The following is a 13,731-nucleotide window of genomic DNA, read 5'->3' as shown; positions in this document are numbered from 1 at the left end:
GTGCAGATGAGTGGATGTATCATTTTAAACGGTTATACACACCTGAAAGATCAAGTGGACCAATAATGTATGCTGAACCACTTACCAATAGTGATGCGCTTGATAGGATAACTAGTTATGATGAGATAGATATATCCCTGAAAAGGCTTAAAAACGGAAAAGCGCCAGGAGAGGATAGGATCCCTCCTGAATTTTACAAAAAAGCACCATTAGAATTCAAGTATATATGTATTTATTCAAGGATGTATGTATTTTTCAACAGAACTTATGATGAGTGTACGTCCCCTGAGTCTTTTAATAAATCAATAATATTCCCTTACATAAAGAAGGCGACACCAAGAATCCTAATGACTATAGAGACATATCGTTCACAAATTCCGTTTATAAAGTATTTGTAGGAATACTATTAAAAAGATTGGAGGATTGGGTTAGAATGAGAAAAATTATCTCCGAGAATCAGGCGGGTTTTAGAGTAGGGTATTCTGCCGTAGATAACATTTTTGTCCTGCATAGCTTGATAAAATATTTCACTACTGTACAGCGTAAAAAAATATACTGTTTTTTCATTGACTTCCAAGCTGCTTATGACTTTATAGACAGAAAAGCACTGTTCTATAGACTTCTTGAGATAGGAATCTCCAGTAAATTCGTAGGAATGATTAGATCTTTATATAGAAACGCGTCCTCCTCTGTATGGTGTGAAAACGGGTTAACAAGGAGTATTAGATTTGAGAGCGGATTAAACAGGGCTGCCTACTCTCCAATTTTGTTCTCGATTTTACGCATGATATTTGTGAATGTGTAGGTGGAGGATTGAGGGTGGGGAACTCTAAAATCAATTCCCTTCTTTATGCAGATGATTTAGTGATATTTTCTGATAATATAAGGGAGTTACAAAGTATGATAAATAGGCTGCAACAGTACTGTTTTCGATGGAACTTAGTATTAAACAAAGATAAATCTAAGATTATGTTTTTAGGAAAGGAGGTAGATTAAGTCGAAATGAAAAATGGTACTATGGTAAGGATCCCATTCAAATTGTAAATGAGTATAAATATCTAGGGGTTACGTTCACTCCCACTTTGTCCCTCAGCAAACATTTTTCAAGTAAGCTAACATCAGCAAGATACGGTAAATAGTTTATGGCGGAAGTTTATAGGCAGCGAAGATGTACCGTTATCCACTAAATGGCAAGTTTTTGAGACAGTGAGTAGAACAACTATCACGTATGCTGGTCAGGTGTAGGGGTATTAACGTAGGGAGGATGTAGAATGTTTCAATAGATTTTTCATGAAACGAATGTTCGGGTTACCGCAGAATACGCCCAACTATATTCTATATTTAGAAAGCGGGAGGGATATTATGTGGCTACAGACCCTAAAAATGCATTTCAAATACATATTAAAAGCACTTGCATTACCTGACCATAGATTCCCTAAAATATTAACAAGCTTAGTGGTACAGAGTAATAGTGGCTGGTGTAGTGAATGGAAACAATTATTTAATCAATTTAATGAGGGATGGGTGACCCTACAACTCAGCCAGATCGGTGGGGGATGACGTGCGACAATATATTGATAAAATTCGCCGTAATGTACTGGGAACTTGGTGGAAGAAAGCTTCAAATTCTCAGTTTCATCAAATATATTATACGTTAAGAACCAATAACGCAGTTATGAAAGATTATTTAAACGACTCAAATAAAAGAAGGATGATTAGCATAATTTTCAGAGCGAGAGGATAATTATACCCTTGAATTTTGAGTAGATAGATAGGGGGAAAACAGCTACATTTGTTCACTATGTAATAGTCAAGAAATTGAAGACATTTATCATTTTATAGGAAAATGTAGGTGCTATCAGAGTACCGAGTAAAATGGTTTGGAAGCTCGGTGATAACGGATGAAATGGTCCAAGAGTATTAAATGGTAAAAACTGGAAAGGTCTAGCGGGATATGTGAATGTAAAATTGAGATATAGAAAGCTCCTTGTGGATGAATTTAATTTCTAAAAATAGCTGTACTCTAATAATACTTGTGGATTATAGAAAAAAATATGTCATTGTAAATATTGTTCCCAAACCGAAAACTGTACATATAGCTCTGGACATGTATGATTGAGTTCATCGGTTTAATTGAAGATGATTATTTATTGTTCAAATGAGTTCAAATTATCATTGTATCACTTCATTTCATAAAGAATTATTTGTATGTTCAATTAATAAGTAAGAATAATTTACTTTGTATCAATGTGTAGTTCATCTCTAGGCCTATAATAATGATTCAGGTTTCTCAAATGAACTGAAAATGATAAGACTCCAAGCATAGACGGACTACTGTGCTATGAGTGACTGATATTTAGTGCTAACTTCCCAGTTGCCTTATAAAGTTTATTGAGTGCTATCGCATGACATTGTGCAGCCCGTTCACTCTGTAGCCTACTGTGAGAACATTGACAAAAACTAGAAGATAAGGATGAGATATAGATTAAATAACTATCAACTCCGGCTGACGGCTATGCCTAAGAATTTTCGGATTATTATGAACTATGGTATTGATTGGTGACGAATGATATTGTATTTAATTTGATATTATTTTGTATTGTTTTTTGAAGTGAAAAATAAATTCTTTATCTATCTATCTATCTATCTATCCTACATAGACTCCTTGCCATCACAACTGAACTTTTGAGTGTGGTTAAAGAATTTGGTCTTCTCTTTTGTCATACACTACACGTGAATCTATACTCATCTCATCAAAGCTCAAGATAGTCAATTTCTCATTGTCTCCTTAGCTTTCATTTTGCTGTCATGAATGTGAGAACTTCTTTTAGAAGTCCTGGAAGACATTAATATTCCTTGTCAACATTGATAAAGTTGACAATCCTGGTAATGGTAAGTTCATTTTTAATTTTAGAAAATTGTATGCTCTCCTAGATAAAGAACAAAGAGTTAATGCTGGAACAATATCACTCACAAGTCAGTATCAGAAGTCAGTATCTGTTGGAAAAAACGGGATTGTGTTCCTTGTATGTTATTAAACAAGCATATAACTTAGGTAATTCATTTTCTAACGCAGCACCGATGATAATTGATGTAAGGTATGTAGAAGTATGATAAATCAGGCACCAGAATACTGAGTGTAATTCATGGAAACGTACGTAAAATTATTTATTTATTTATACGTGGATACAATAACAAATCATATAATATGATTGGGAAGGAACAACAGGCTTGGCCCAAAACTATTCCATTCCCAAATTTTGATTACATGTCCAAAAATAGGTTATGTTTCTTCTGTAAGAAGTTCAAGCTCAACTTTCGTCCAAAATAAATATGAGATGCAAATTTTAAATTTAGAAAAATTAAAACATCAAATTATAGTTAAATATTACACTTAATTATCACTGCACAATTAAGTTATTTTATGAATTTTGAAGCCAAAAATACACACAAATTCACTAAGAACAGCATTAAACCATGAAGACATATATTTTCTTCTTCTTCTTCTCTTCTTCTTCTTTCTTCTTCTTCTTCTTGTAAGTGTGTGCCAAGTTTTTTCGTGATCGGATATGGCATGTAAATCTAGGGGCGCAGCTCATACATTCATGCCGGCTCAACTCAACAAATTCTGAGCGCAATCGGTAGAACCGGTTTCTATTTCCTTCTCCAGTTTCTCACTCGGCTATCGGTATGATGGGATTCGATCATTTGCGACAAAATTCAAAACTTTTCTACCAAATGGGATTCGTCTTTTTGCAACAAACTACAAAACTTTTCGACCTAATAGGATTCGACCATTTGCGACGAACAGCAACATTTTTCTATCAAATGGGATTCGACTGTATGAGAATCGGTCAGATGGGAAAATCAAATTTTCAACCTTTTGCGACAGTTGAGATTTTCGGCCAAATGAGATTACTATTAAAACTTTTCGATCATTTGGGATTCGACCATTTGGGAAAGTACAAGTTTCAATTCTACCATTTGGGATTCTTCAATTTTCGATCTTTTACAACAAAATAATAATTTCGGCCAAATGGGAATCAGTCATTTGACTTGCCACTAAACTTGAACTTTCCCAAATGGTCGAATCCCAAATGATCGAAAAGTTTTAATAGTAATCTCATTTGGCCGAAAATCTCAACTGTCGCAAAAGGTCGAAGATTTCATTTTCCCATCTGACCGATTCTCAAATAGTCGAATCCCATTTGATAGAAAAATGTTGTAGTTCGTCGCAAATGATCGAATCTCATCGGCTAGATGGGATTCGACCATATGGAAAGTATACTTTCGACCTTTTGGGATTCGACTATTTGCGACAAAATACAAAACTCTACCTAATAGGATTCGACCATTTGCGACGAACTACAACATTTTTCTATCAAATGGGATTCGACTGTTTGAGAATCGGTCAGATGGAAAATCAAATTTTCGACCTTTTGCGACAGTTGAGATTTTCGGCCAAATGAGATTACTATTAAAACTTTTCGATCATTTGGGATTCGACCATTGGGAAAGTACAAGTTTCAATTCTACCATTTGGGATTCTTCAATTTTCGATCTTTTGCGACAAAATAATAATTTCGGCCAAATGGGAATCGGTCATTGGCATGCCACCGGTGGAACGACCGTTCCATTCGTTTATGTTCAGTAAATGTCATCAGGATCTTAGGACGGGAGACGAGTTTTTCATTGATGTATATCATTGCTTTTTTACCAAACTGTTTGAATACTTACTCTCATTATGAATGCAATGGGAGGCGGGCTTATTATTTTTATCAGAACATTTTCTTACTGAAAGCTTATAAAATTTTTGTTGGATTTGTTTTTGTACACATTTTTTTTCTAAACCAAAGTTTTCAATAGGGTCGGGTAGAGGACGGGTGACGAATTTTTTATGGAGAATTTTTAAAAGAGAATGTTTATTTCTCCGTCCTTATAGATTCTATTAGATTGAAATAACTTACCATAAATATGATGAGCATAACTATGTCAAGTTCCTTTCAATCTAATAGAATCTATAAGGACGGAAAAATAAACATTTTAATAGCTTTAGTGTAAACGCAGCTAAGGATTTTCGGATAAATTGGAAGTGATATTAAGACATGTTTCATACCCAGGAACAATGCCCTAGAATGACTAGAATATTGGCAGGGATTTCGGAAACATTCTGTATAGTTCAAAATCTTCTTATATTGTGAGATTCAATTTATTGTACACCTACAAATATTGACCACCTACTGCTATTTGAAATCGTTCAAAATCACTTAAAAACTGGTCTTTGCTATTTCTAATTGTTATGGAATATCAAGTTAGTTAGAGTGAAGGGGGGTAGAAATTGAAAGTGTCTTGGTTTTTTGGGTAATGATTTTGTCACCCTCACCTAAAACTAATTGTCTCTTTTCTGTTTAGGGCTACTTATTGCAATATAAATAGAAATACAAATCTCAGGACCCTTTTTGAATTATTCAAAGTGATTTGAAATAAAATAAGTTTTATCAAAATCACTTGAAATGGCATGAATGTTGAAAATGTTGTGATAAAATAATTTAAAAAGAGTACTGAGATTTGTATTTCAATTTATATCATAGTCTCAAAATGTATGCTAAAATTGTACATTGACACCTCTATGCAAATTCCAACCTTGGCATTAGAATAAACTCACGTAATTCTATGATTCATGATGATATAGCCTATATTATTAATCAACCTTTTATAAATTTATTCAGTACGGTAATGAAATTTTTCTTTAGCGGGTATTTAGTATTTACCTACACTATCGAACATGATTTTTATTCAACAGACACAAAGTCACTAATTGAAATGATAAATAATATTTAATCATAACTTTGCTTAACTATAGTGAGGTCCACGTTATAATGGCAGTGTTCAATTAGCAATGGTATTGCTATCCTTGTCTATCATTCAACAAATCGGATAGCGCTATCTCATTCTCGCTTTGCTGTTGCCAGATCGTCTTTTAACAATGTAGAATAATTAATTAACAACATATTTCATTTTAATTATGAAATTATTGAAAAATATAATGTTTGGTTAATAAAATATAATTGATTATTCAAAACGAGAATGAACCTTTAAATTACATCAATAAACCTTTATCAGCTAGCGTCGATAAGGGCTTTGACAAGACAGAGGATCGGCAACGTTTTTCTCCTATCTTTCTCCACTGCCATTATAACGTGGACCTCACTATAGGTTTTAGTCTAACAGCTTCATTTGAAATGAGTAGGTAAACATTAGATTAACGGTATTATTACAATTTATAAAATAAATTATTGTATTATGGAAAAGTAAAATGCCTCTATTGATACGCTTCTTCTTTCAACAGTTTTCTAACACCTAAAAATGTGCTGGCTTAAGGAAACTTCAGTCATTTCAAAGTGAAATTGACAGTGAAAAATGCTCATCTATTGTATATGATGATTGGAATACATGTTTCTAGATTAACATAGATTTCTCTATACAGAGTGAATCATATTGAATGGGAACCTTCAATAAATGGAGACTGTCGTGGATATAAAACTGTAACTTTCAGGATAAGTTATTTGTTGGTTGAATACTAACTTAAATACTCTAATTCTATACTTTTGACGTAAAACTGAATTTCAACCCCTCATAAGGGGGTGACATAGGGGTTGTAACTCAAATATTTTATATGTAAACGCCCATTGTGTGGTACATCATCAAGACCTATCTAAAACAAGGAAGATGACATCAATAAAAATGTTCTATGATACTTGTATCCAAAATGGCGGCTGATTGAAGTTTTAGTTTTTAAGGAAATGAGGGGTTGTAATTCAAATATTTCAAAGTTAACAGCCATTGTGTGATACATCATTCTTAAGGCCTTTTCAAAACAAGAAATATGACATCTATAAAAATGTTCTATGATATTTGTATCCAAAATAGAGGCTGATTGAAGTTTTGGTTTTAAAAGAAATAATTGATAAAATTCAATAAGCCGCCATTTTAGATAAATGTATCATAGAAAATATTTTTTTGATGTCATCTTTTTCGTTTTGAAAAGGCCATTAAAATGATGTACCACACAATGGGTGTTAACATTTAAAATATTCGTGATACAACTCCTAAGTCACCCCTTTATGAGGGGTTGAAATTCAGTTGTACGTCAAAAGGTAGAGTATTTGACCAATAAATTATTCTGAAAGTTACAGTATTATATCTACAACAGTCTCCAACTTATTGAAGGGTTCCCATATATATGACTCACTCTGTATAATGTAGATTACAATATTTGCAAGCTTATATTGTACACTAATCTAAAATTACCACAGGATACAGCAGTGTATTAATTGATTATAGCAGTTTCCTCTGATTAATAAAAACAAAATATAAATCTTGTAGTGCCCTTTATTTGAAAAAAACTTTACTAAGACATTTCTAAATGACATTTCAACTTGAAAATGACCTAAGTTAGGGTCGAAACTAGTTGTTGAACTATTTAAAAGTTTTTTTTTTAATGAAGGGTACTACAAGATTTATATTTTGTTTTTATTGATTTGTTTGTAAGTAGCCCATGTGAGTGAACAGTTTTCTCTGATATGACTGATTCCTCCACAATTTACTGCACAATTGTTGATTGTTCTAACTAAATGGACAAGAGGTTCATGACCAAAATTAAAATTTATACGAACATTATTCAACATTCAATAACTAAGTTATAGGCCTATAGACTGAAGAATTATAGAACAATGGGATGAAAGCAATATGAATTACGATAATATAATATCTACTATAATATATATTCATTATGGATGAAGACATCAGGAGGTGAATAATGTGAGTCACTGTGATTTGTGGAAGAAGTTATTTGAGTTCTGCAGGCCGGGACAAGTGCAATTTGATTTTTTATAACAATATGCACTAGTCAAGCCTTTATCCCTCAAATCAGTAGCTGTATAGACTCTCAGGTGGGTCATATCCGTGCATCCTTTCCAAGCGCTTACATCTATACATTTATTTGTATGGAATAACTTATTGATATAAACTCTATAAACAATACAGTATGCTACAATGTGTGATAGGCCTACAGTATAATCATAGTGATAGACAATAATAATGAGAGGGATTTCTATTATGTCAAAATGATTTATGTGTTTGAACATTTATGGTGGCAGCATTCACGGAGATTAAATGCAGTCGGTATTGTCACGTAGGCCTACTGCTCCGTGGAGGGCCATGAACATGCACTAAATAAATATAAATTTTGAATTAATAAATTGAAAATCGGATGCCTTTGAAAAACTATGAAATTGAACTATGAAAACTTTGAAATTGAAAAACTATGCCTTCGCAAGTCGGACAAAGATCAACCTAACCTATATATTACGAAGTACAGTTTCATAACCTCAAAGTTTCCAACTGTTTATTTGTTTTTTGGTTCAATTGCTCAAAGTATACCATTATTCATTTTCGTGCATGCTCGTGCCCCGCCAAGGAGTAGAACGTCACACATGCCGACACAACATAAGCCATTAAACGTTGAGAACTATCACTCAGAGTTTATAATTATAATTCCGATTTTCAATTTAATAATTCAAAATTTATATTTATTTAGTGCATGTTCATGCCCCTCCACGGAGCAGTACGTGACAGTATGTAAAATGTTTTTTGTGAGTTTCCCTCTTCAACTCTTTATTCTTTAAAAGTAAAACTATAAAACTTTGTAAGGTAAAACTATATAAAACTTCATCAGGTTATGGGCCCAGATAATGGCCAAAAACTTAAAAACAAGTAAAAAGTTAAATCTTAAAACAAGTAAAACATGAAAAGTGATTATCGGTTTTTTCTTAAAATAATAGTAAATAAAGGTAACCTTAAAATGGCGACGATGGACGGGGAACTATGTGCATAAGATAAAGGATGCAGATTCATTTACTATGTGGGATTTTGAAATTAAAATATTACTTAAAGCTAAAGATCTGATGGATGTGGCGGATGGAACTGAAACTTCAGAACAACAGGGTGAAAGTGCTGATAAGATTAAGATTTTCAAAAACTAAGACGCAAAAGCTCAACATTTACATCTTGATGACACTGGACAATGATGTAAAAATACATAGGCCTATTATTATATCGTGTAATAGTGCCAAGGAAATGTATGACACATTGAAAAATTTATTCAAACGAGACACAACTCAACAAAAATGTGCTCTTCTTCAAGACTTTTATACATGCAAGTTCTCTACAGATAGACATGATGGGTAACCTAACATACATCCAAAACATCGCATATAAATTTAACAGACTTGACCAGAAAATCTACGAAACGATGGAGATTACTAAAATACTGAGTGGATTCTGGGATTCTACAGTAAACACAAAAAAGACTTTGGATAATCTAAAGGCTAGACTTCTTCAAGAAGAAATCAAATAGGCAGGTGAGAGTGAATCTCTGGCGTTTAAAACAGTAAGACAAGAACGAGGTAAGATCAAGGCTTCTACTTTCAATAGTAAGACAACAAAATGCTACTCCTGTAATGAATATGGGCACATTCGTAATAACTGCACAAATAACAGGTCTAAACAAAATTTTGTACTTATTGCAAAAAGTCATATCATTATGAAAAGGATTGTTTTTTGAAAAAAAATCTAGTGATAACAAGTCATGTAAAATCTGTAAAAAAAAACTCCAATCACAATGAAAAAGATGTTACTTTCGTAATAAGGCTCAAAGTAAAACATCTTTTCTAACTCAAGTAAATAGTTCAATAAGTCATAGCCTAAAAGCAACTGAGGGTAAGGATGTCTTCAATAAAGTATGATAGATAGTGGTTGTACACCAAACCACATGACTAATGATGTTAGAATTTTAGATAATATAAGAACATGTAAACAAACTATATCTGTTGCCAAGAAAGATCAAAGTATGGTATCATTAGCTTCAGGAGTTGTAAACTCAGAACAGTGTATAGGTTCTTAACAACGTTACATATGTCCCAGATCTCACTAATAATTTAATGTCAGTAAATGCAATTACCGAAATGGTGGAAAAGTTTTGTTTACTAAAAGTAAAGTCCAAATCATGAAAAACGAAATTGTTATTTTGGAAGGGAATAAAAATAAGCATGGTTTATATGAAGTTGAATTAAAAGAAGAAATTAAAAATAATGTAACTATTGCTGAATATTGCAGTAAAATAGATAATCATGACAAGGCTATAGTGAATAATATTTCTAAGAAGATTGACAAGATTCTGAATCTAGTTTCTTAAATCATTCAGAAGCAATGAATTGGCATAGAAAATTAGGTCATATTAGTTTTAAGAATCTTGAAAAATTATCCAAAAATTCAGTAGGAATTCCATCAAGTGTATTAAATATTTGTGAAGAGGAATTTTGTAATATTTGTCCAAAAGCTAAACAAGTGAGAAAACCTTTCAATTCCATGAGAAATAGAGTATCAATTTTTTGCAAGTAATTCATTCAGATTTATGTGTCCTATTGATCCACAAACCCATGATGGTAAAAATTACTTTTTGGCATGTGTTGATGATTTCAGTCATTTTTGTAGAGTCTATTTGTTAAGATCTAAGAATGAAACTGCTTCTTATTTGAAGGAATATGTATATGAAGCTGAAGCTCATTTCAATCTCGAAGTTGCTAAAATCAGGTGTGATAATTGTGGGGAATATGTATGTAATTGCTTGAAAAATTGGTGTAAATCATGGGAATTGTGCTAGATTATACTATACCCTATTCACTCCAACTAAATGGAACTGCTGAACGAATGAACAGAACATTAATGGAAAAGGCCAGAGCATTAATTTGTTATTCAAATTTACCCAAAAGTATGTGGGGAGAGGCTGTATTAACATCTGCCTATCTTATAAATCGTAGTCCAACTGTTAGTATTGATACAACACCTGCTGAAAAATGGTAGAAAACCATATTTGAGTATATTAAACATATTTGGTTTTAAAGTACATTCAAAGTATTAGGTCCACTTAAAAAACTTGACAGCCGTAGCAGAAAGGCAATTTTTGTAGGATATGCCCCAAATGGTTATAGATTATGGGATCCAGTAAAAAGAAGATTTTTATCTCGAGAGATGTTTTGTTCAATGAAAAAGAAGAAATGTTCAGTTCAAATGAAACTGTAAAATACCAAAATAAAATCCATGTAGACAAAGAAAGGATTGTAAAATGTAGACAGAATAGAAATGATTTGGAAAATCAGAGAGAACAAGAAAATGTACAAGAAATGGAGATGAATGAAAGAACAAGAATCAGGGATGATGAATGAAAGAGAACAAGAAGCAGAGATGGTGAATGAGGATCTATTAGAGGAAGTGAATCAACATTATAGTTTGAGACCAAGAAATAATATAAGACTACCTGCTAGATACAATGACAATATTCATGATGAACAAGTAATGTTAACATTCATGGAATGCATGGAGAGTGAGGATAGAGAAAAATGGAAGGAAGCAATAAATAAAGAGAAGGTATCTTTGGGAAAGAATAATACTGTATTGTTGATGAAAAAGAAACTACAGGAAAGTAAATTTCAACAAGTAGGTGGGTATTCAAAGTGAAAGATAATGGGATATACAAGGCTAGGTTAGTTGTTAGAGGATGTCAACACAAGGAAGGTTCAATCGATTTTGAAGATACTTCTAGTCCTATTGTAGACAATGCATCATTAAGAATTTTGTTTTCAATTGCAGCGCAGGATAATTTGGAAATTCAAACATTTGATGTAAAAACTGCTTTTTTGTATGGGGAATTGGATGATGAAATTTTTATGAGAATTCCAGAAGGATTTGGTGATGAAGAAGGAAAAGTATGTACATTGAAGAAAGCACTTTATGGATTGAAACAAGCCCCTTCTTAATGGAATAAAAAACTAACATCTTTTCTAGAGCAAGAAGGTTTACATCAACTAAAATCTGATCAATGCATTTTCAAACACAGTTCAAATGAACTTTATTTAGCCATACATGTGGATGATGGAATTTTGATGAATAAGGATGAAACTAAAATGAATAATCTATTGGAAAAATTAATGACAAATTTTGAAATGACAGTAAATGATAATCCAGCTAGTTATTTAGGTTTAGAAATAAGACAAAACCAAGAAGGCATTTTTGTAACACAGACAAACTATTCTGAGAAAGTACTTGAAAATTTTAGTATGACTGGCAGTAAATATCAAAATACACCCATAGTAAAAAATGACGAAATTGAAAAGCTTAGAATAGATTTTCCCTATAGAGGCGGTAGGTAGTTAGCTATACTTATCTAACAAAACAAGACCGGACATGTCTTTTGCAGTCAACTATGAAAGCCGATACTTAGATAACCCTAGTGCTAAAGATGTGAAAATCCACATTTGATGTACAAAATGTTAAAAGAACCCTAAGATATCCAAATGGAGCAAAAGAAGTTGGTTTATTTTTTCCTAGTTGTAAGACAAATGTATTGAAAGTTGAAGCATACTGTGATTCAGATTATGCTGGTGATTTAAATGATAGAAAAAGCACAAGTGGGTATGTTATACTGTTGGGAGGAGCACCAATTATTTGGAGCTCTAGAAAGCAGCCATTTATTGCCTTATCCACAGCAGAAGCTGAGTATATTTCTGCTGCAGAGTGTTGTAAAGAATTAAAATATTTGAAGACTTTTCTTTCAGAATTGACTAACAAAACTATAAAAACAGTACTTAATGTAGATAATCAAAGTGCTATCAAGCTTATTAAATCAGGTCAAATGAACAGGAAAAGTAAACACATTGATTTCAGGTACCATTTTGTAAGTGAAGACTTTCATAATGGCATGTTTGAAATAAAATATTGTTGTTTAGAAAATCAGCTAGCTGACATATTTACTAAACCATTATTGAGTAACAAATTTTCAAAGTTCAAAGATATTTTGGTGACTATGTAAAACAAGTGATGACTTTCTAACAAGTAATTCTGATTGAAATCTTATTTTCATTAAATAAATAACAATTTAGATGTAACCTGATTTTTGTTTAAACATTTTGACAATGAGGAGAAGTGTTGGAATATAATAATTCATGTAAAACTATATTTTGTATTATTTCTATTATAATATCAAAATGATTTATGTGTTTGAACATTTATGGTGGCAGCACTGTCTTGGAGATTGGATGCAGTCGGTATGTAAAATCGTTTTCTTTATAAGTTTCCCTCGTCAACTCTTATTCTTTAAAAGTAAAACTAAAACTTTATCAATTTCGACTCAAATTATTATTGCAATGTTTCTTTTAAATACTGACATTGTCCAATGCAATTTTGTAATTATTCTTTCACAAAAATAAATCATAGAGAAAAGATAGCATATGAGAAGATACCCTTTTTTCTATGGTACAATGATCTATACAATAAAAGTTTAATATTTTAATGGAACAATTGAACAATTTGAACAGGATTTTATCAGAATATACATTAGTCAAGAATTATGATAAATATTATCACATTTATGTAACAAAGATTGAAGTCATCTCCAAGGAATAAAATTTATCATGAAATTCAGGGACAGAATTTCCTAGTCGAAAGTAAGGACGGAAAGTCGGTAAAAAGGTAGATTTATAAATAGGACTTTTCAAAAGTTATCTAGGATTCTTATTAATAATATATTATGAAATATACTGTTTTCTGCATGTTCTTCTTTCTTCTTGAATCCAATGTGGCTGGAGTATTTCGTTGGCAGCGAAGATTATGTTC

This window comes from Nilaparvata lugens, chromosome 4 (assembly GCF_014356525.2).
Source record: "Nilaparvata lugens isolate BPH chromosome 4, ASM1435652v1, whole genome shotgun sequence".
Lineage (NCBI taxonomy): Eukaryota > Metazoa > Arthropoda > Insecta > Hemiptera > Delphacidae > Nilaparvata > Nilaparvata lugens.
The sequence above is the reverse complement of the archived record's forward strand: the minus strand, read 5'-3'. Positions refer to the sequence as shown.